The following is a 22801-nucleotide window of genomic DNA, read 5'->3' on the forward strand; positions in this document are numbered from 1 at the left end:
ATGAGCGCCAGGGGTTACTTCGGACAGTGGGAGAGCTCTTAGTGTCTCATTGGATAGCTACCATTCACTCCAAGCTGGGCAGCCCCCAGTCAGTTAGGTGCTGTCCTGCCACGACCTGCTTGCTTCAATGGGTGCTTGGAGCTTAGAGAGTCATCTCTCAACAGACGGATTGATAATCTATGCACCAAGAAAAACAAGCTCAACAAAGAAGACACCAGTCCTTCGCATCACAAGCTGGAATGTAAGGACCATGTGTCCTGGCCTTACCGACAACCTTCTGCAGGTTGATGACACACACAAGACAGCTGTGATTGACAAGGAACTCACAATGCTCAATGTGGACATTGCTGTGCTGCAAGAAACTAGACTCGTTCAAAGTGGATCCCTCAAAGAGAAACACTACACCTTCTTCTGGCAGGGGAAAGCCCAAGAGGCAACTCGTGAGCATGGAGTGGGTTTCACAGTAAAATACACGCCACTTGAGATGAGTGAACCACCCACAGTAGGCTCAGAGAGACTTCTTACTCTTCACTTGTCAACAAGCGTGGGCCCAGTTAATCTCATGTGCATCTATGTCCCGACACTCACCTCCACCCCAGATGTCAAGGATCAATTCTATGTGACACTTGACACTGCCATCAGTAGAATTCCCAGCACTGAGGGACTGTACCTTCTAGGAGACTTCAACACAAGCTTGGGTACTGACTACACAGCTTTGCCAATGTGCATAGAGCACCAGGGGATTGGCAAGATGAACGAAAATGGACAGAGGTTGCTGGAGCTATGCTGTCACCATGGATTCTGTGTGATGAACAGCTACTTCCAGGTCAAGCTGTGCTACAAGGTGTCCTGGAGACATCCGAGATCATGCCATTGGCACCAGCTAGACCTTATCATCACCAGACATAACACCCTCAGCAGTGTCCTCATCACTCGCAGCTATCACAGCGCTGACTGTGACACTGATCACTCCCTGGTGTGTAACAAGGTCAGGCTTCAGACAAGGAAGCTTCATCCATCCATGATGAAAGCTCGTCTTCTGATCAACACTTGCCGAACCACTGATCCAGAAAGGACCCAGGAGTTCCTCAACATCCTCGATCAGGCTCTTTCAGACAACAATGCTCAAGGCCTCAGTGCAGTGTCAAAGTGGAATCATCTGCACACCACCATCTATAACTCTGCACTCACTGTGTATAGGAAAAGAGATGGGAGGAATGCTGACTGGTTTGAGGTTTATTGGACTGAAATGGAGTCAGTTACTGTAACTAAGAAGAGAGCCCTCATGAACTACAAACAAGTCCCCAGCAAACAACATCTAAATGCTCTCAGAGCTGCCAGAAACAAGTCTCTGCAGACTGCTCGGCACTGCACCAATCAATACTGGTTAAAACTCTGCTGATGAATCCGGGGATGCTAGAGGGATGTATGAAGGAATTAAGAAAGCAATGGGCCCAGTAGTAACTAAATCAGCACCTTTTGAAGACAAAGACAGGGGTGATCATCACTGAACCTAACAAGCAGATGGAAAGGTGAGTGGAGCATTATCTTGAACTCTACATAACGGAGAACATTGTCATTGAAGTAGCTCTCAGTGCCATTCCAGACTTCCCTGTCATGGAGGAACTGGACAGTGAGCCCTCCATAGTCGAGCTCAACAAGGGCTCAAAACATGTGTGATGCAAACATTGTCACCTTGTACAAAATTAAGGGGGATCGCAGTGACTGCAGCAATTATCGGAGCCAGATACTCAGTTTCACTCACCTGCTCGATCCCTTTCCTCCTGCAAGTTCCTTTGCTTCAGGTATCCATCCAATTTCCTTTTCAAATCATTGATTGTCTCTACTTCCACCACACTCGTGGGTCAGGACATTACCACTCACAGCATAAAAAAATTCCACCTCACCCAAGGATGGGAAATATTTATATCTTCTATATTTAGCTTATTCCCTATCTCTACGAGAATAGAATGGCAGTCAACATGAAAGGGAACCCAAAAATCTTCGAGCAGTATATAAATAATAAGCAGGTAGTCAGCGGTGAAGTGGGCCCCATTAGGGACAAAGAGGGTAATATATACTTAGAGCTGCAGGGCAATGTTAATCTAGTTAATAAGTACCTTGTATCAATGATCACTAAGGAAGTGGAATTTGACAAAATATCAGGAGAAGTGGAGAGTGTAGAGGCAATGGAGAGGGTACAAATTGAGAGAGGGAGGTACTGAAAAGGCTGGTTATGCTTCAGGAAGATAAATTACCTGGTCCGGATGGCTTTCATCCCAGATTGCGAAAGGAAATGTGGATGCAGATAACAGAAAGGCTTGCTATAATCTTCCAATCTTCCCTGGATACGGGGGAGGTGTCAGAGGATTAAACAGTTGCAAATGTGACACCCTTATTCAAGAAAGGGTGTAAGGACAGTCCGGCTAACTACAGGCCAGTTAGATTAACAGCAGTGGTGGGTAAGGTTTCAGAAAGAACAATAAGGGAAAAAAATCAACAGTCACTTGTAGAGGTTTGAGTTAATTAAGGAGAGTGAGCATGGATTTATACATGGGAGTTCATGCTTGACTAATCTAACTGCATTTTTTGATGAACTAACAGAGAAGGTTTATGAAGGGCATGCAGTGGATGTTGTTTATATGGATTTTAAGAAACGACACATAAAAGGGTGATTAACAACATTGAGGTTCATGGAATAGGAGGGTCAGTGTCCAATTGGATAGAAAATTGGCTGAAGGACAGAAAACAGCAAGTCGTAATAAATGATTCATTCTCAGACTGGAAGGTTGTCGACAGTGCTGTTCCCCAAGGGTCACTGCTGGAACCACTGCTTTTTACTTGCGACAGATAAATGACTTGGATCTTGGAATATAGAGTAGAATCTCAAAATATGCCGATAACACCAAACTTGGAGAAGTGGCAAACAGTGAGGATGAAATGAACCACCTGCAACAAGACAGTGATAGGCTAGCAGAATGGGCAGACAGGTGCAGATGGATTTTAATAGTGACTAGTGTGAGGTGATGCATTTTAGCAGAAGGAATAGGGAGAGGCAATATATACTTAATGGCACAGTTCTAAAGAGTGTGCAGGAATAGAGGGACCTGTTCACTGAACAATGAACAACGTGAACAATTACTTCTTGTTGTGTGCTCTCAGATTTGTCACCTTCACTGTACTGGAGTGAGGTGACATCTACTGGCAGGAAGCAAGAACTGCAATCAAGCAGCAGAAATTCCATCGTCTGTCAGGGTGAAAGAAGCATTGCAATGTGAGGAAATAGTCAATGGGTTTGATTGGGTTGATGGAGACATGATTCCACTTGTGGTGGAGTCCAAAGCAAAGGCCAGAAATATAAAATTGTCATTATTAAAAGATATGAGGAATTCATGATAAATGTATTTAGGTAGTGAGTGGGTGGAATCTAGATAGAATAGAAAGTGAGATTGGGTGGACAGAAGCAGTGTGAAAGGATGGCTCAAACAAAAGGTAAACGCCCTGAAAGGTGAACTCTGTTTCTCTCTCCACAGATGCTGCCAGAGTTTCTGAACATTTCCAACACTTTCTGTTTTTATTTCAGAATTTGCAAGATGTTGCTTTGCTCTGAAAAAAAAATGGATGATCGGCTTTGGCTGCCAGTGAAATTCCACAGGAGCTAAAAGGAAGCTCAGATATCAGTGGCATGTTGATCTAGGGGTATGATTCTTGCTTAGGGTGAGTGATTAATTAATGTGTGAGAGATCCTGGGTTCAAATCCTGGACAAGCCCTTCTTCTTTGGCATTTTTAGTTTAAGGTCATTGATTGGTTTCAGCCTTGCAGAAGTCGGAATTGATTTCCATATGGAGCCTGCTTGAGGACCAGAGAGCTGGATTCAAAGAGCTTGATTAACTAAATGTACAGATAGCCAAGTGGGAATATAAAGTTGTTGCAGTAATTGTGACCTGACTCCAAAAACAACAGGACTGGGTTCTGGACTGGAATGGAATGGAATGGAATTCTTCAGTGTTTCTGCTGTTTGGCTTGCATTGACTCATCGATTTTCTTGTTTTTCACTTTGTCGATGCCTTTGAATAATTGTGGATCCTTCTTCAGAGTGTCTTCTTTCACCAGGTAGTTCTGACCTCTGATGATGATGATCGTAATGAGCTTCAATTCGCTGATAGTTTTGGAACTGAACAGATTTCCTTTGCTTGAGTCTACAACATGGAACTCAGTCTGACATGTGGACCCATGGGAGGATTTGAATGCCACCCCTGCGTTGAAGAATACAGTTGCATCCATCCAATAAGAGACCGAGTAGAAGTGACAGTTCAGTCAGTCAAACATTAAACTTTTAATTTCAGGGTGGTGAGTTTGAGTGCCATTTTGTTTTTCCCTTTTTTAAGGCTTCATTAGCAGAGAGTACAAGGAGTGTTTGAAATGAAATTCAGCAAAAGTATGAGAAAGTCTCACTTTGATTCGGGACTCATCTCTCTGCAGCATCTCGCTGTGAAAGATTGAACTTCATCTCATTTCATTCCCAGCTCGGGGTCAGTGCGGCTCAGTGGGACTTCTGGCTGTCTCCTGCTTCACAATCCATCAGTGCTGAGAAAGCAATGGGGAATATTATTCACGGCTCTGTAACCTGAGGACACCGATTTAAGGTGAATGGCAAAAGAACCAAAGGCAACATGAGGAAAAACTTCTTTTGCACAGCGAGTGGTTAAGATCTGATATGCACTGCTTGAGAGTGTGATGGAGGCTGATTCAACCATGGCTTTCAAAATGGTATAAGATAATTATCTGAAGTGGAAAAATTGCATGTTTTCATGAAATATATGAGTCTGTGGCATGAGCTGAGTTGCTCGTGCATAGAAGCAGCACAAGCACAATGAGCTGAATGGCTTCCTTTTGTTCTGTAACTATTCTATGATCTATGATTCTTTTCAGAGTGAAATCAACACTCACATACAAGAAACTGACAGGTACACTGTAAACTTTGCATTACCAGACAAGAAATTGACAGATACAGTGTGAAACCCACAGTCACGTAGCAGCAGTTGGCAGGTAACGTGTAAAAATCTTTCTTTCATATCCCAACTGCAAGGTACAAAGAAAATTAGGTACAAACCCAGGCTCACACTTCAAAGACTGAGAGATACAAAGCAAAACACATATTCACCTACAAGTACAGAGACGAAGACACACTCAGAGGAGGTGCAGATTAAAGACACATGCATGTAACAGAAACTGATAGGGATAGAATCAAACCCTTTCTCACTTCTCAGAAATTGATAGATATAGACAAAAACTGATGCTCACATACAAGTTGTTGAAAGATATGTGGTGAAACACACAGAGCAATAGCAGAAACAAACAAGTACTGAATAATACCCACAGTCACAGACCAAAAACTGAAATATACTGAGTTAAACACCACTTTCTCACACCAGAAACTCATGGCTACAAAGTGAAGCTGACTCTATCCTCCCAGGCATTGACAGCTGCAAAAGAAAACACTCACGACGATTCCAGGTCATGAAATGTACGTAATAAAATCTTTCAGCTGAAAGAATAGCATTAATGACAGGTGTGATACCCAGAATGCTCAGCGGCCTGGAATCCGCCCTATCTGTGACAGGAGCGGGGCGCGCAGGCGCGGTAGAGACAGCTCTGTCAGCAGCTGGAGCTGCGGGTTCGGAGTTGGAGCGGGATATTCACAAAGTGCGAGAAGACTTTGCGGGCTCACACAGTTGGAGCAGGGCCTCAGGGCCACAATAAGATGGAACAATCCCATCTGTATCCCTGCGGATGGCGGTGGTGAAGCTTTTCCCAGTGAGGCTTCCCGAAACGGCGTCGAGAAATGGATAAGAATTGGGGACTGGGCAGGGAGCGTCTCTAAATGAATAAAATTTGGGTACTGGTCAGGGAGCGTCTGTAAATGGATAAGAGTTGGGGACTGGGCAGGGAGCGTCTGCAAATGGATAAGAATTGGGGGACTGGGCAGGAGGGTCTCTAAATGAATAAGATTTGGATACTGGTCAGGAAGCGTCTGTAACAAAAACAAGAAATGCTGGATTCACTCAGCAGGTCTGGCAGCATCTGTGGAAAGAGAAGCAGAGTTAACGTTTCGGGTCAGTGACCCTTCTTCGGAACTCATTTGGGGACTGGGCAGGGAGCGTCGATAAATGCTTAAGAATTGGGGACTGGTTCGGGAGCGTTTTTTTATTCGTTCGTGGGATGTGGGCGTCGCTGGCTCGATCTCAGCTCGAGTAATGTGTCCAGTTCTGGGCACCAGGCTTTAGAAAGGACATCAAAGCTTCTGAGACAGTTCAGAGGAGATTTACTAGAATGATACCAGAGATGAGGGGTGTCAGTTCTCTGGACAGGCTGGTGAAGCTGGGATTGTTCTCCTCAGAGTAGAGAATGTTAAGGGAAGATTTAATAGAGGTGTTCAGAATCATGAAGGATTTTCATAGGGTAGAGAGGGAGAAACTGTTTCCACTGTCCTGGGGTCAGTAACCAGAGGACACAGATTTAAAATAATTGGCCAAAAATGTCAAGGGGAGGTGAGGAGAGATCTTTTAACCCAGTAACTGATTCGGATTTGGAATGAATTGTCTGACAGGGTGGTGGAAACAGATTCAATTATAACTTTCATAAAGGAATTGCACAAATATTTCAAAGTGAAATTCTCCAGGATTATGGGGAAATAGGCAGGGGGTTGGACTAATTGCATCTTTTTGTCAGAGAGTCAGCAGAGGCACAATGGGGCCGAATGGCCTCCTTCTGTGCTGTATGATTCTATGAACATAAGAACGAGGAGCCGGAGTCGGCAAGTCAGCCACTCGAGCCTGCTCTGCCATTCAATACAATCATGGCTGATCTCATCACGGCAGTTCTTGTTTCTTGCCAGTATATGTCACTTCACTCCAATACAGTGAAGTTTACAAATCTGAGAGAGACACAACAGGAAATAATTGTTCACATTATAGTGAATGTGTGGGATTTAGAAATACTAGGAGTGGAGATGAGTTATTACTTGTCTGCTCGATCCCCATAGCCCTGTAAAATTATTTCCTTCAAGTGCCCATTCAAATTCCTTTTGTAATCCTCGATTGTCTCCATTTCCACCGCCCTCGTGGGCAGCGAGTTACAGATCATCACCAATCAGTGTAAGAAAGTTCTTGCGCACATTCCCCCTGTACCTCCTGTCCAAAACCTTCAATCTGTGTCCCCTAGTCCTTGTACCAATAGTTAACGGGAACAATGTTTCCTTGCCAACTTATTTAAAACTGTCATAGCCGAAAACACATCTATCAATTCTCCCCTCACTCTCCTTTGATACAGGCAGAACAGCCCTAGCTTTTCCAACCTAACCTTGTAACTAAAATCCTCCATCCCTGGATCCATTCTGGTTAATTTCCTCTGCATCCTCTCAAGGACACTCACATTCTTTCTTAAGTGTGGTAAGCAAAACTGGAAGCAACACTCCAATTGGGGCCTAACCAGAGCTTTATAATGGTTCAGCATAACTTCCCTGCTTTGTACTCAATGCCTCTTTTTTTCAAGCCCAAGATCCCATATGCTTTGCTAACCACTCTCGCAATATGTCTTCCCACCTTCAAAGATTGATGCACATGAACCCCAAGTCCCTCTATTCCAGTACACTCTTTAGAACTGTGCCATTAAGTAAATATTGCCTCTCCCTATTCCTTATGCCAAAATACATCACCTCACACTTGTCACTATTAAATTCCATCTGCCACCTGTCTGCCCATTCTGCTAGCCTATCATTGTCCTGTTGCAGGCAGTTCATATCATCCTCACTGTTTGCCACTCCTCCAAGTTTGTTGTCATCGGGATATTTTGAGATTCTACTCAATATTCCAAGATCCAAGTCATTTATCTTTAGCAAAAAAAGCAGTGTTTCTAGCACTGACCCTTGGGGAACACCTCTGTCGACTATCCTCCAGTCTGACCAAGAACCATTTCATAAGACTCCTTGTTTTCTGTCCTTAAACCAAATTTCTATCCAATTGGACACTGACCCTCTTATACCACGAACCTCAATTTTGTAAACCCCACTTTTATGTGGTACCTTGTCAAACGCTTCCTTAAAATCCATATAAACAACATCCACTGCATTCCCTTCATCAAGCTGCTCTGTTATTTCATCAAAAAATGCAGTTAGATTAGTCAAGCATGAACTCCCATTTATAAATCCATGCTCACTCTACTTAATTAACTCAAACCTCTCCAAGTGACTGTTGATTTTTTACCCTGATTAATCTTTCTAAAACCTTACCCACCGCTGCTGTTAATCTAACTAGCCTGTAGTTAGCCGGACTGTCCTTACACCCTTTCTTGAATAAGGGCGTCGCATTTGCCTCTGTTTACTCCTGGCACCTCCCCCGTATCCAGGGAAGATTGGAAGATTATGGCAAACTCTTCCATTATCTGCATCAGCATTTCCTTTCGCAACCTGGGATGCCAGCCATCCAGACCAGGTGATTTATCTACCCTAAGCACAGCCAGCCTTTTTAGTACCTCCCTCTCTCAATTTGTACCCTCTCCATTGACTCTACTCTCTTCACTTCGACTGATATTTTGTCAAATTCCACTTCCTTAGTGATCACTGATACAAAGTACTCATTAAGTAGATTAACATTGCCCTGCACCTCTAAGCTTATATTATCCTTTTTGTCCCTAATAGGCGCGACTCAACCTCTTACGACCCACTTATCATTTACATGCTGCTCGAAGATTTTTGGGTTCCCTTTCATGTTGACTGTCAGTCTATTCTCATAGAAATAGAGAATAAGCAAATGTAGAAGATATAAGTATTTCCCATCCTTGATGAGGTGGAATTTTTTATGTTGTGGGTGGTAATGTCTTGGCCCACGAGTGTGGTGGAAGCAGAGACAATCAATGATTTGAAAAGGAAATTGGATGGATACTTGAAGGAAAGAAACTTGCAGGAGGAAAGGGATCGAGTTGGTGAGTGGAACTGACGAGATTGCTCCGGGGAGAGCCAGCATGGACGTGATAGGCCAAACGACCACCTTCTGTGCTGTAAATGACTCTGTGTTGTTTCTCAAATTCAATCCACTGGTGCTTGGTAAATAATTTCAAAGTAAATTGTGCAACCGGAAAATCAGAACCAAGGCAAGGGACGCATAAGGAAGCAAAATTGCTGAAACCCGGGATTGAACCAGGGACCTTTAGATCTTCAGTCTAACGCTCTCCCAACTGAGCTACTTCAGCTCTACATTAACACTGGCTTGGTGTCCTTGTTTTGGAAGAAAATACATACATTCAAGTTTTCCAAAAAATTAAAGAACACAACATGTGAGTAATATTCCCCATTGCTTACTCAGTACTGATGGATTGTGAAGCGGGAGACAGCCAGAAGTGCCACTGAGCCGCACAGACCCCGAGCTGAGAATGAAATGAGATCAAATTCAATCTTTCATAGTGAGATGCTGCTGAGAGGTAAGAGGCCTGAATCAAAGCGAGACTTGCTCATTTCAAACACTCCCTGTACTCTCTGCTCATGAAGCCTTACAAAAGGGAAAAACAGAATGGCACTCAAACTCACAACCCTGCCATTAAAAGTCTCATATTCGACTGACAGAACTGTCACTTCTACTCGGTCTCTTATTGGATGGATGCAACTCCAACGCAGGGATGGCATTCAAATCCTCCCATGGGTCCACATGTCAGACTGAGTTCCATGTTGTAGACTCAAGCAAAGGAAATCTGCTCACTTCCAAAACTATCAGCGAATTGAAGCTGATTACAATCAACATCATCAGAGGTCAGAACTACTTGGTGAAAGAAGACACTCTGAAGAAGGATCCACAATTATTCAAAGGCATCGACAAAGTGAAAAACAAGAAAATCGACGAGTCAATGCAAGCCAAACAACAGAAACACTGAAGAACTCCATTCCATTCCAGTCCTGTTGTTTTTGGAGTCAGGTCACAATTACAGCAACAACTTTATATTCCCACTTGGCTATCTGTACATTTAGTTAATTGCAATTTTGTCGACAAGCTCTTTGAATCCAGTTGTCTGGTCCTCAAGCCAGCTCCATATGGAAGTCAATTGCACCTTCTGCAAGGCTGAAACCAATAGATAACCTTAATCTAAAAATGCCAGCAGACCAGGGCTCGTCCGGGACTTGAACCCGGGATCTCTCGCATGTTAATTAACCATACTCCCAAAGCGAGAATCATACCCCTAGACCAACAAGCCACTGACAAGTCAGGTTTTATTAGCTGCTGTGGAATTTCACTGGAACCCCCCAGCCAATCATCCATTTTTTTTCAGATCAAAGCAACATCCTGCAAATGCTGAAATAAAAACAGAAAGTGCTGGAAATGTTCAGCAGCTCTGGCAGCATCTGTGCTGAGAGAAACACAGTTAACGTTTCAGGGCACTCACCTTTTGTTTCAGCCATCCTTTCAGACTGCTTCTGTCCATCCAATCTCACTTTCTATTCTATCCACATTCTAACCATTCACTACGTTACTACATTTTTCATGAATTCCTCATTTCTTTTATTAATGACAATTTTGTATTTCTGGCCTTTGCTTCAGACACCACCACAAGTGGAATCATGTCTCCATCTACCCAATCAAACCACTTCGCTGTATCCTCACATTGCAATGTTTCTTTAACCCTGACAGACTGTGGAGTTTCTGCTGCTTGATTGCAGTTCTTGCTTCCCGCCAGTAGATGTCACCTCACTCCAATACAATGAAGTTTACAAATCTGAGAGAGACACAACAGGAAATAATTGTTCACATTATAGTGAATGTGTGGGATTTAGAAATACTAGGAGTGGAGACGAGTTATTATTGCACTCTGCTATTACATCTTTTATAATGGACTCCAGCATTTTCCCCACGACTGATGTCAGGCTAACCGGTATATAATTCGCTGTTTTATTTCTGCCTCTTTTTTTAAATAGCGGAGTTACACTAACTACCGTCCAATCCATTGGAACTGTTCCAGAGTCGATAGAATTTTGAAAAAAGACCAGAAATGCATCTGCTATTTCAAGGGCCACTTCCTTAAGTACTCTGGGATGTAGATTATCAGGCCCTGGGGATTTATCGGCCTTCAATCCCATCAATTTCCCAAACATTCCCAACTAATACTGATTTCATACAGTTCCTCCTGCTCACTAGACCCTATGTTCCCCAACATTTCTGGGAGATAATTTGTATCCTCCTTTGTGAAGACAGATCCAAAGTATGTATTTAATTGGTCTGCCATTTCTTTGTTCCCCATTATAAATTCCCCCGTTTCTGACTGTAAGGGGCCCACATTTGTCTTCACTAATCTTTTTCTCTACACATATCTATAGAAGCTTTTACAGTCAGTTTTTATGTTCTCTGCTAGCTTACTCTCATACTCTATTTCCCCCTTCTTAATCAATCCTTTTGTCCTCCTCTGCTAAATTCCAAACTGCTCACAATCTTCAGGTTTGCTGCTTGTTCTGGCCATTTTATATTTCTCCTCCTTGGATCTAATACTTTCCTTAATTTCTTTTGTGAGCCACAGTTGAGCCACCCTTCCTGGTTTACTTTTGCACAGACAGGAATGAACAATTGTTGTAATTCATCCATGCGCTCTTTAAATGCTAGCCATTGCCTATCCACTGTCAACCCTTTAAGTAACGTTCCCCAATCTATCATAGCCAACTCCCGCCTCATACCTTCATAGTTTCCTTTGTTTAGATTCAGGACCCGAGTCTCGGAATCAACTCTCTCACTCTCCATCTTAATGAAGAATTTTATTATATTATGGGCGCACTTCCCCAAGGGACCCCACACAACAAGATTGTTAACTAATCCTTTCTCATTACACAATACCCAGTCTAGGATAGCCTGTTCTCTAGAGGTGTTATACACCTCTATCAATTCGCCACTCAATCTCCTTTGATATAAGCAGAATAATCCTAGCTTTTCCAACCTAACCTTGTAACTAAAATCCCCCATCCCTGGATCCATTCTGGTAAATCGCCTCTGCGTCCTCTCAAGGACCCTCACATTCTTTCTAAAGTCTGCTGAGCAGAACTGGAAGCAACACTCCAATTGGGGCCTAACCAGAGTTTTATAATGGTTCAGCATAACTTCCCTGCTTTTGTACTCAATGCCTCTATTTATAAAGCCCAAGATCCCATATGCTTTGCGAACCACTCTCGCAATATGTCTTGCCACCTTCAAAGATTGATGCACATGAACCCCAAGTCCCTCTATTCCAGTACACTCTTTAGAACTGTGCCATTAAGTATATATTGCCTCTCCCTATTCCTTATGCCAAAATACATCACCTCACACTTGTCACTATTAAATTCCATCTGCCACCTGTCTGCCCATTCTGCTAGCCTATCACTGTCCTGTTTGCCACTCCTCCAGGTTTGGTCTCATCGGCATATTTTGAGATTCTACTCTGTATTCCCAGATCCAAGTCACTTACCTTTAGCAAAAAAAGCAGTGTTTCTGGCACTGACCCTTGGGGAACACCACTGTCGACTATCCTCCAGTCTGACAAAGAACCATTTAATAAGACTCGCTGTTTTCTGTCCTTAAACCAATTTTCCATCCAATTGGACACTGACCCTCCTATACCACAACCTTAATTTTGTTAACCGCCGTTTTATGTGGTATTTTGTCAAACGCTTCCTTAAAATCCATATAAACAACATCCACTGCATTCCCTTCATCAAGCTGCTCTGTTAGTTCATCAAAAAATGCAGTTAGATTAGTCAAGCATGAACTCCCATTTATAAATCCATGCTCACTCTCCTTAATTAACTCGAACCTCTCCAAGTGACTGTTGATTTTTTACCCTGATTATTCTTTCTAAAACCTTACCCACCACTGCTGTTAATCTAACTGGCCTGTAGTTACCCAGACTGTCCTTACACCCTTTCATGAATAAGGGTGTTGCATTTGCCACTGTTTAATCCTCTGGCACCTCCCCCGTATCCAGGGAAGATTGGAAGATTATAGCAAGCCCTTCCGTTATCTGCATCCGCATTTCCTTTCGCAACCTGGGATGTGAGCCATCCGGACCAGGTGATTTATCTACCCGAAGCACAGCCAGCCTTTTTAGTACCTCCCTCTCTCAATTTGTACTCTCTCCATTGCCTCTACTCTCTTCACTTTGACTGATATTTTGTCAAATTCCACTTCCTTAGTGATCACTGATACAAAGTACTCATTAAGTAGATTAACATTGCCCTGCACCTCTAAGCTTATATTATCCTTTTTGTCCCTAATAGGCCCTACTCAACCTCTTACTACCCACTTATCATTTACATGCTGCTCGAAGATTTTTGGGTTCCCTTTCATGTTGACTGCCAGTCTATTCTCATAGAAATAGAGAATAAGCAAATATAGAAGATATAAGTATTTCCCATCCTTGATGAGGTGGAACTTTTTTATGTTGTGGGTGGTAATGACTTGGCCCACGAGTGTGGTGGAAGCAGAGACAATCAATGATTTGAAAAGGAAATTGGATGGATACTTGAAGGAAAGAAACTTGCAGGAGGAAAGGGATCGAGCTGGTGAGTGGAACTGACTAGATTGCTCCGGGGAGAGCCAGCATGGATGTGATAGGCCAAACGACCACCTTCTGTGCTGTAAATGACTCTGTGTTGTTTCTCAAATTCAATCCACTGGTGCTTGGTAAATAATTTCAAAGGAAATTGTGCAACTGGAAAATCAGAACCAAGACAAGGGACGGATAAGGAAGCGAAATTGCTGAAACCCGGGATTAAACCAAGGACCTTTAGATCTTCAGTCTAACGCTCTCCCAACTGAGCTATTTCAACCCTATATTAGCAGTTTCTTGGTGTCCTTGTTTTGGTGGAAAATACATACATTCAAGTTTTCCAAAAAATTCAAGAACACAACATGTGAGTAATATTCCCCATTGCTTTCTCAGTACTGATGGATTGTGAAGCGGGAGACAGCCAGAAGTGCCACTGAGCCGCACAGACCCCGAGCTGAGAATGAAATGAGATCAAATTCAATCTTTCATAGTGAGATGCTGCAGAGAGGTAAGAGTCCTGAATCAAAGCGAGACTTGCTCATTTCAAACACTCCCTGTACTCTCTGCTCATGAAGCCTTAAAAAAGGGAAAAACAGAATGGCACTCAAACTCACAACCCTGCCATTAAAAGTCTCATGTTCGACTGACAGAACTGTCACTTCTACTCGGTCTCTTATTGGATGGATGCAACTCCAACGCAGGGGTGGCATTCAAATCCTCCCATGGGTCCACATGTCAGACTGAGTTCCATGTTGTAGACTCAAGCAAAGGAAATCTGCTCAGGTCCAAAACTATCAGTGAATTGAAGCTGATTACGATCAACATCATCAGAGGTCAGAACTACCTGGTGAAAGAAGACACTCTGAAGAAGGATCCACAATTATTCAAAGGCATCGACGAAGTGAAAAACAAGAAAATCGATGAGTCAATGCAAGCCAAACAACAGAAACACTGAAGAATTCCATTCCATTCCAGAACCCAGTCCAGTTGTTTTTGGAGTCAGGTCTCAATTACTGCAACAACTTTATATTCCCACTTGGCTATCTGTACATTTAGTTAATTACAATTTTGTCGACAAGCTCTTTGAATCCAGTTGTCTGGTCCTCAAGCCAGCTCCGTATGGAAGTCAATTCCACCTTCTGCAAGGCTGAAACCAATAGATAACCTTAATCTAAAAATGCCAGCAGGCCAAGGCTCATCTGGGATTAGAACCCTGGATTTCTTGCATGTTAATCAACCACATTCCCTACGCAAGAAGCATACCCCTAGACCAACGAGCCACTGACCAGTCAGGTTTCTTTAGCTGCTGTGGAATTTCACTGGTACCCCCCAGCCAATCATCCATTTTTTTTTCAGATCAAAGCAACATCCTGCAAATGCTGAAATAAAAACAGAAAGTGCTGGAAATGTTCAGCAGCTCTGGCAGCATCTGTGCTGAGAGAAACACAGTTAACGTTTCAGGGCACTCACCTTTTGTTTCAGCCATCCTTTCAGACTGCTTCTGTCCATCCAATCTCACTTTCTATTCTATTCACATTCTAACCATTCACTACGTTACTACATTTTTCATGAATTCCTCATTTCTTTTATTAATGACAATTTTGTATTTCTGGCCTTTGCTTCAGACACCACCACAAGTGGAATCATGTCTCCATCTACCCAATCAAACCACTTCGCTGTATCCTCACATTGCAATGTTTCTTTAACCCTGACAGACTGTGGAGTTTCTGCTGCTTGATTGCAGTTCTTGCTTCCCGCCATTAGATGTCACCTCACTCCAATACAGTGAAGTTTACAAATCTGAGAGAGACACAACAGGAAATAATTGTTCACATTATAGTGAATGTGTGGGATTTAGAAATACTCGGAGTGGAGACGAGTTATTATTGCACTCTGCTATTACATCTTTTATAATGGACTCCAGCATTTTCCCCACGACTGATGTCAGGCTAACCGGTATATAATTGGCTGTTTTCTTTCTGCCTCTTTTTTTAAATAGCGGAGTTACATTAACTACCGTCCAATCCATTGGAACTGTTCCAGAGTCGATAGAATTTTGAAAAAAGACCAGAAATGCATCTGCTATTTCAAGGGCCACCTCCTTAAGTACTCTGGGATGTAGATTATCAGGCCCTGGGGATTTATCGGCCTTCAATCCCATCAATTTCCCAAACATTCCCTACTAATACTGATTTCATACAGTTCCTCCTTCTCACTAGACACTATGTTCCCCAACATTTCTGGGAGATAATTTGTATCCTCCTTTGTGAAGACAGAACCAAAGTATGTATTTAAGTGGTCTGCCATTTCTTTGTTCCCCATTATAAATTCCCCCGTTTCTGACTGTAAGGGGCCCACATTTGTCTTCACTAATCTTTTTCTCTACACATATCTATAGAAGCTTTTACAGTTAGTTTTTATGTTCTCTGCTAGCTTACTCTCATACTCTATTTCCCCCTTCTTAATCAATCCTTTTGTCCTCCTCTGCTAAATTCCAAACTGCTCACAATCTTCAGGTTTGCTGCTTGTTCTGACCATTTTATATTTCTCCTCCTTGGATCTAATACTTTCCTTAATTTCTTTTGTAAGCCACAGTTGAGCCACCCTTCCTGTTTTACTTTTGCACAGACAGGAATGAACAATTGTTGTAATTCATCCATGCGCTCTTTAAATGCTAGCCATTGCCTATCCACTGTCAACCCTTTAAGTAACGTTCCCCAATCTATCATCGCCAACTCCCGCCTCATACCTTCATACTTTCCTTTGTTTAGATTCAGGACCCGAGTCTCGGAATCAACTCTCTCACTCTCCATCTTAATGAAGAATTTTATCATATTATGGGTGCACTTCCCCAAGGGACCCCACACAACAAGATTGTTAACTAATCCTTTCTCATTACACAATACCCAGTCTAGGATGGTCTGTTCTCTAGAGGTGTTATACACCTCTATCAATTCTCCACTCAATCTCCCTTGATATAGGCAGAATAATCCTAGCTTTTCCAACCTAACCTTGTAACTAAAATCCCCCATCCCTGGATCCATTCTGGTAAATCGCCTCTGCGTCCTCTCAAGGACCCTCACATTCTTTCTAAAGTCTGCTGAGCAGAACTGGAAGCAACACTCCAATTGGGGCCTAACCAGAGTTTTATAATGGTTCAGCATAACTTCCCTGCTTTTGTACTCAATGCCTCTATTTATAAAGCCCAAGATCCCATATGCTTTGCTAACCACTCTCGCAATATGTCTTGCCACCTTCAAAGATCGGTGCACATGAACCCCAAGTCCCTCTATTCCAGCACACTCTTTACAACTGTGCCATTAAGTATATATTGCCTCTCCCTATTCCTTATGCCAAAATACATCACCTCACACTTGTCACTATTAAATTCCATCTGCCACCTGTCTGCCCATTCTGCTAGCCTATCACTGTCCTGTTGCAGGCAGTTCATATCATCCTCACTGTTTGCCACTCCTCCAAGTTTGGTGTCATCGGCATATTTTGAGATTCTACTCTGTATTCCAAGATCCAAGTCACTTATCTTTAGCAAAAAAAGCAGTGGTTCTAGCACTGACCCTTGGGGAACACCACTGTCAACTATCCTCCGGTCTGACCAAGAACCATTTAATATGACTCGCTGTTTTCAGTCTTTAAAACAATTTACTATCCAAATGGACACTGACCCTCCCAATCCATGAACACCAATTTTGTTAACCACCCTTTTATGTGGTACTTTATAAAATGCTTTCGTAACATCCATATAAACAACATCCACTGCATTCCCTTCATCAGCATTCTCAGATAGTTTATCAACAAATGCAGTTAGATTTGTCAAGCATGAACTCCCATTTATAAATCCATGCCCACTCTCCTGAATTAACTCAAACCTCTCCAAAGGACTTGATTTTTTTCCCTGACCTGTTGATCTCGTGCTGATAGCAAGCTCACCATCGAGCATGTATTTGGCAATGTGACCGTCATCCATTTGGCCCAGTCAACAGAGTCACCGCTGACTCAAGAGGGCAAACATGCTGCGGATCCCTGCACGCTGGTGTACTTCCGCATTCGGCACTCTGTCCTGCCAGGAGATGCCCAGTATCCATCTGAGGCAGTGGAGGTGGAAGCTGTTCAGCCGCTTTTTTTGGCTTGTATAAGTTGTTGATGCTTCTCTACTATAAAGGAGGGTGCTGAGAACACAAGCCTGGTACACGTGGAGCTTTGTATTTTCGGTCAGTTTGCTGTCGGTTCACACTTGTCTTCTCAACTTTGACATGACAGCTGCAGCATTGGCAATCCTGGTGCTGATTTCAGCATCAAGGGCCAGATTGCTGGTGATTGTTGATAGAAGGTATGTGAAGCTGTTGACAACCTCCAAAGTGAGGTTGTCGATGTTGATGGAAAGTGGAGTCTCTACGTCCTGGCCCATAACTTTCATCTTCCTGATGCTGATTGTCAGTCCAAATTCTTTGCAGGTCAGGGAGAACCGATCTACAAGCTGCTGTGACTGAACTTCATTATGGGATGTCAGCACAGCATCATCAGCAAATAGCAACTCACAGACTAGGAATTTACCCACTTTGGTCTTGGCGCACAGTCTTGCCAAGTTGAACAGCTTGTCGTCAGCTCTGATGTGCAGGTGAACACCCCCATCTGAGTCATTGAAAGTGTACAATAGCAGCATGGAGAAGAATATGCCAATTATAAAGGATGTGATAACTAGACAGTTCGAAAATGATGACATGATTGGGCAGAGTCAACATAGATTTATGAAAAGGAAAACAGGTTTGAAAAACCTGTTGAGATTTTTGAGGATGTTACCTATAGAACAGATAAAGGAGAACCAGTGGATGTGTGGTATTTGTATTTTCCTTTGGTAAGATCCCACACAGGAGGTGAGTAAACAATATCAGAGCACATAGGCTTGGGGATAATATACTGATATGGATTGAGAATTGGTTAACAGACCGAAAACAGAGAGCAGGAATAACGGGTCCTTCTCAGGATGGCAGGCTGTTACTATTGGGGTACTGCAAGGATCAGTGTTGGAGCCACAGCTGTTAACAACCTATATAAATGATTTGGATATGGGAATTAAATGTAATATTTCCAAGTTTGCAGATGACACAAAGCTCGGTGAAGTATGAGTTGTGAGGAGGATGCAGAGAGGCTTCCAGGGGACCTGGAGAGGCTAAGTGAATGGGCAAGAACATGGAATATAATGTGAATAAGTGTGAAGTTATTCACTTTGGTAGAATAAACAGAAAGACAGAGTATTTCTTAAATGGTGAGAGGTTGGGAAGTGTCGATGTCCAAAGGGACCTGGGTGTCCTTGTTCCTGAGACACTAAAAGCTCTTGTGCAGGTGCAGCAATCAATTAGGAAGGCAAATGGTATGTTGTACCCACACGAGGGGTCATGAGTACAGGAGTAAAGATGTCTTGCTGCAATTGTATAGAGCCTTGGTGAATCCGCACTGGAGTATTGTGTACAGTTTAGTCTCCTCATCTTATGAAGGATACACTTGCCATAGAGTGGGTGAAACAGAGGGTCAACAGACTAATCTTTTTTTTGCATTTATTTCATTTCATCTCAGTTTGTTCAGTTTGCTTACCTACTGTTTTTTTTCAGGTTTGTACTTCCTGCTGTTCAATATTCAGTCCATTAACACCTAATCTGTACTAATGCTTTGTCTTTCAACACACCATTAACATATTGTTTGCCTTTGCTGCATGACCTTTTGGTCAGCTATGTGGTCTTGTCCAATCTACACCTTCTCCTTTGTTATCTCTTGCCCCACCCCCACCTCACTTGCTTATAACCTGTGACTTTTCTAATATATGTCAGTTCCGAAGATGGGTCACTGACCTGAAACGTTAACTCTGCTTCTCTTTTCACAGATGCTGCCAGACCTGCTGAGTGGTTCCAGCATTTCTTGTTTTTATGTCACCAGACTAATCCCTGGGATGGTGGGATTGTCTTATGAGGAAACTGGGCCTGTATTCCTTAAAGTTTCGAAGAATGAGAGGTGATCTGATTGAAACTGACAAAATTCTTACAGGGCGTGACAGTGTGGATGTAGACAGGATGTTTGCCCTGGTTGGTGAGTCTAAAACCAAAGGACATCGTCTCAGAATAAGGAGTAGGCCATTTAAAACTGAGATGGGTGGAATTTCTTCACTCAGACGGTGGTGAATCATTGGAATACTGTGCCCCAGAGGGCTGTGGCAGCTCAATCATTGAGCATGTTCAAGACAGAAATTGATAGAAATCTTGATACTCATGACATCAAGGGATATGGGGATAGCATGGGAAAGGGGCTTTGAGGTAGGTGATCAGCCATGATCGAATTGAATGACAGAGCAGGCTCGACGGGCTGAATAGCTTACTCCTATGTTCCTCTGTTCCTAAGAGAGTTGGCGCCAGCGCGCAGCCCTGCTTTACCCCACTGCTGATCTTGAAAGCGTCTGATGTTGCTCCATTGTAACTGATGGAACTGTGCATGTTCTCGTGGAAAGAAGAGATGATGCCCAAGAGGTCAGGAGGGCAGCCTATGTTCCATTGCAGTTTGAAGAGGCCGTCTCTGCTGACAAGATCAAAGGCCTTAGTGAGGTTAATAAAAATGTGTGAGGCTGTGTGGCGCAATGGATAGCGTGTTGGACTTCTAAATAATGATTAAGACGATATTCAAAGGTTGTGGGTTCAAGTCCCACCAGAGTCAGATTTTGGACCAGAAACAGAGGAGCACAACGGAACAACAAATGAAGAAATGCGCCAAAAGCACAGACTGGGAGACAGAGCGAGAGAGAGAGGAGCAGAGCAGGGGAAAAAAATCGAGGAGTGACGTCACAATGGAGAGTGAGAACAGGGAAACAGAGAGCCGCTGGGGTGAGGATACAGGATTTGGTTCTTTCTTCGGTGCAGTGGAAGGAGCTGTTTGGTGAGGATCTGGTAAGCTGTGACATCACAGGCAAGCAGGTAGTTGATTGGTTTGGAAGAACCGACCTGCTTGATGCGCATCTGTTAAGTGATTAAGATCCATTTTAGTCCTAACATTTAAAATAGTAAACAAACTAGTGGTATGTTTAATAAAATATGCAATAAAATGAATAATTGAATAAAATATTTAAGTAGTTAATTGAAACACGTTAAGGATGACAGGACAGGTGATGTGTCACAGCTGCAGCATGTGGGAGTTCCTGGATGCCAGTGTGATCCAGGGCAAACACGTCTGCAGTAAGTGTTTGCGGCTCAGAGAGGGAGAAAAAAGGAATGTAGTGGTAGTAGGGGACAGTATAGTAAGGTGGATTGACTCTGTTCTCTGCAGCAAAAGCAAGAGTCCAGACGGCTGTGTTGCCTGCCGGTGCCAGGATTCAGGACATCTGCTCAGGGCTGGAGCGAAACATACAATGGGAGGGGGAGGATCCAGTCGTCGTGGTCCATGTCGGTACCAACGACATAGGCAGGACAAGGATAGAGGTTCTGTAAAGTCAGTATGAGGAACTAGGCACCAAATTAAGAAGCAGAACCTCAAAGTTAATCATCTCTGGATTATTACCTGAGCCATGTGCAAATTGGCATAGGACAAATAAGATTAGAGAAAGTAATGTGCGGCTGAAAGACTGGTGTGGTAGTAGTGGGTTCTGGTTCGTGGGGCATTGGCACCAGTACTGGGGAAAGAGGTGGCTGTACCGTTGGGACGGTCTACACCTGAACCGTGCTGGTGCCGGTGTTCTAGCGAGCCACATAACGAGGGAAGTAGAGACGGTTTTAAACTGAATAGTGGGGGCAAGGGATCAAATTTGGGAAGATATGGTGAATCAAGGAGGAGAGACAAGGCAAGAGAGAAAGGTATAAATATGGGAAATGATAAACAGACTGTGACAGGAAGGGACAGAATGTACAAATCTAAGAGTAAATCGACAGATAAGGCTAGAGGTGACAAAAATAATAAAAGGACAAAACTAAATGCTCTGTATCTGAATGCATGGAGCATTTGAAACAAAACAGATGAACTGGGAGCACAAATAGAATAAATAAGTACGATCTGATAGTCATTACAGAGACATGGCTGCAGGGCGACATAGATTGGGATGTGAATATTGGAGGTGACATGGCATTTTGGAAGGACAGGAAGCTAGGAAAAGGTGGCGGGGTAGCTCTGTTAATTAATGATGGTATTAGCGTAATAGAGAGGGATGACCTGAGTTCTGGAGATCAGGATGCAGAAGCAGTTTGGGTACAAATGAGAAATCATAAAGGCAAGAAGTCACTTGTGGGAGTGGTGTACAGGCCACCTAACATTAACCACACTGTCGGATGGGATATAAAGGAAGAAATAATGGCAGCTTGTCAGAAAGGTACTGTGATAATTATGGGGGATTTTAATCTACATATAGATTGGAAAATTCAGATGGGCAGAGGTAGCCTAGATGAGGAGTACATAGAATGTTTTGGGGATAATTTCTTGGAACAATACATTCTGGAGCCAACCAGAGAGCAGGCTATACTAGACCTGGCATTGTGCAACGAGATAGGATTAATTAATGACCTCATAGTTAAGGTGCCCCTAGGTAGTAGCGATTATAATATGATTGAATTTTACATTCAGTTTGAGGGAGAGGAGAGTGGGTCCCAGACTAGTATTTTAAATTTAAATAAGGGCAATTATAAGGTCATGAAAGCAGAGCTAGCTAAAGTGAACTGGCAAATTAGGTTAAGGGATAAGTCAATAGAGATGCAGTGGCAGACATTTAAGGGGATATTTCAGAATACACAGAATAGATACATTTCAACGAGAAAGAAAAGTTCCAAAGGTGGGACTCACCATCCATGGTTCACGAAAACAGTTAAAGATACTATCAAACTTAAAGAAAAAGCCTATAATTGTGCAAAGGTGGGAGGCAGGTCAGAAGATTGGACAGAATATAAAAAACAGCAAAGAATGACTAAAAGATTGATAAGGAAGGTAAAATTAGAGTATGAGAGAAAGCTCGCAAGGAATTTCAAGACAACTAGTAAGAGTTTCGATAGATATTTTAAAAAGAAAAGAGTTAACAAAGCGACTGTTGGTCCTATAGAAAGTGTGTCTGGGGAATTAATAATGGATAATTAAGAGATGGCAGATGAATTGAACAGATACTTTGCATCGGTCTTCACTATTGAGTATACAAATAACATCCCAGTATTAGCCGTATATCAGGAAATTGAAGGGATGGAGGAACTCAAGAAAATTACAATCAACAGGGAA

General features: G+C 42.9%; 4 non-coding genes across 4 annotated transcripts; 1 reads left to right on the plus strand and 3 right to left on the minus strand.

Moving 5' to 3' along the window:
• Positions 1 to 9177: 9177 nt before the first annotated feature.
• trnaf-gaa (transfer RNA phenylalanine (anticodon GAA)) lies at positions 9178 to 9250 on the minus strand. Its single transcript has one exon. It is a non-coding gene; the product is annotated as a tRNA-Phe (tRNA).
• A 904-nt stretch (positions 9251 to 10154) lies between these two features.
• On the minus strand, positions 10155 to 10243 carry trnap-ugg (transfer RNA proline (anticodon UGG)). Its single transcript is given in 2 exon segments — positions 10155 to 10190; positions 10208 to 10243. It is a non-coding gene; the product is annotated as a tRNA-Pro (tRNA).
• Positions 10244 to 13762: 3519 nt separating this feature from the next.
• On the minus strand, positions 13763 to 13835 carry trnaf-gaa (transfer RNA phenylalanine (anticodon GAA)). The gene has a single exon. It is a non-coding gene; the product is annotated as a tRNA-Phe (tRNA).
• Positions 13836 to 20181: 6346 nt separating this feature from the next.
• Positions 20182 to 20272, plus strand: trnar-ucu (transfer RNA arginine (anticodon UCU)). The gene is given in 2 exon segments: positions 20182 to 20218; positions 20237 to 20272. It is a non-coding gene; the product is annotated as a tRNA-Arg (tRNA).
• Positions 20273 to 22801: the final 2529 nt, after the last annotated feature.

Source organism: Heterodontus francisci, chromosome 35, assembly GCF_036365525.1.
Source record: "Heterodontus francisci isolate sHetFra1 chromosome 35, sHetFra1.hap1, whole genome shotgun sequence".
Lineage (NCBI taxonomy): Eukaryota > Metazoa > Chordata > Chondrichthyes > Heterodontiformes > Heterodontidae > Heterodontus > Heterodontus francisci.